Genomic DNA, 1,562 nt, shown 5'->3' with positions numbered 1-1,562 from the left:
GGAAAACACGTTATACGGGTATTCCCGTATACCCCGTAAACACACGTGCAAAGGTACGCGAAACTAATTATGAACTGTACAAATCCCCGCGTTTTATGAAAAAATGCCCGGTGATATACGGGGGATTGAAATTGCGTAATATGAAAACATGTTATAAGGGTACGGGGTTATAGAGGGGATTACTATATACTAAAGAATAAAAAAACGCTAAGTACTTTGTAAATAATCAAAACATATCCCATAAGGCATTCACCTTATTATTATATGGAATTTCTTTATGTAGTTCAGTAATATTTATGTTTATTTCTTAAATTTTTAACGTACATTTTATAAAACGCACCTTCTAAAATAACTTTAAAGAATAAATTCAGAACAAAACTTAACTTAAATGGCTTTAGTAATTGTAATAGCGACCAAAAAAGTCTTTACTTTGACTTCTATATAAAATATATGATTCCTATATTATCTGATAGGTATCAGAGTGAATCTTTTACAATTTTCAGGTAGACCGATTACTGGTTGCGGTTCACTAAGACTTATGTCTATATATATATATACTTAATACTATATCTAATAAGTAACTCTATGATACATAAATTTCTGATGTAAAGGTTAAAATAATTTCTTTTCTTTGAAACTTTTATGAGAATTCCCATAGCAATTTGTTTGTTATTTGAGGTCCTTAAAGAATCTATGTAGAAGGTGCCCATGACACGTAATCTCGTGATACAAGAGTTACTGGTATCATTTTAAATCATTTATTTTCTTTAATACCTCATTTTTAAGGTTTCCGATATCAGTTTTTGATTAATCTGTGGTCTCGTAGTTATAAGAAAAATTTTCGAAGTTTTTAAGTTCGAAAGTTGTTTCGCTTCCGTCTTGAATTAGACCGAAAATATCGATTGTCGATTAAAAAATCAATTCTGTGCATGTCTCAGATTACGCAATATCTGATTACAACAGAGATAATATTTTATTATTACAATTAAATAATAATTTAATAATTGTTATTAATTCTTAAACTATAAGTTGAGCAACACTGATGAATTGTAATTCTTGTAAAATTTATATAATAAATAAATAAAATATTAAATAACAATTAAAGCAATCAAACAAACATAAACACAAACATTTTGTTATTAATTATTTTTTTATGGTTGCGTATTACTTAAAAGATCGATTGTCGGCAGTGTCTGTTAAACCTTTTTAAATATTAATCAATTAAATTTTTATCAAAATTGTAAACAAATTTAATTTGTGAAATTTTTCAATTAAATTTTAAAACTGAATTAACAAAAAAATGTTTATGTTTAATTTGGCTTGCTTACGCTAATATTTAAAACTTATTTAACATTTAACTTAAAAACTAAACTAATTATCGCTTGCTTCATAATTCAATTAACAAAAAACTATGAAAAAAAATGTTAACAAACTATTAAAAAAAATCTAACGCTTAATACTGTTAATACTGCTACTGTTTTATTAGTAAAATATTCTTTAATTTTAGCTTTAAACAAATATAAACATATACATAAATATGTATATATATTTATTAATGTAGC

Source organism: Teleopsis dalmanni, chromosome 1, assembly GCF_002237135.1.
Source record: "Teleopsis dalmanni isolate 2A chromosome 1, ASM223713v2, whole genome shotgun sequence".
Lineage (NCBI taxonomy): Eukaryota > Metazoa > Arthropoda > Insecta > Diptera > Diopsidae > Teleopsis > Teleopsis dalmanni.
The sequence above is the reverse complement of the archived record's forward strand: the minus strand, read 5'-3'. Positions refer to the sequence as shown.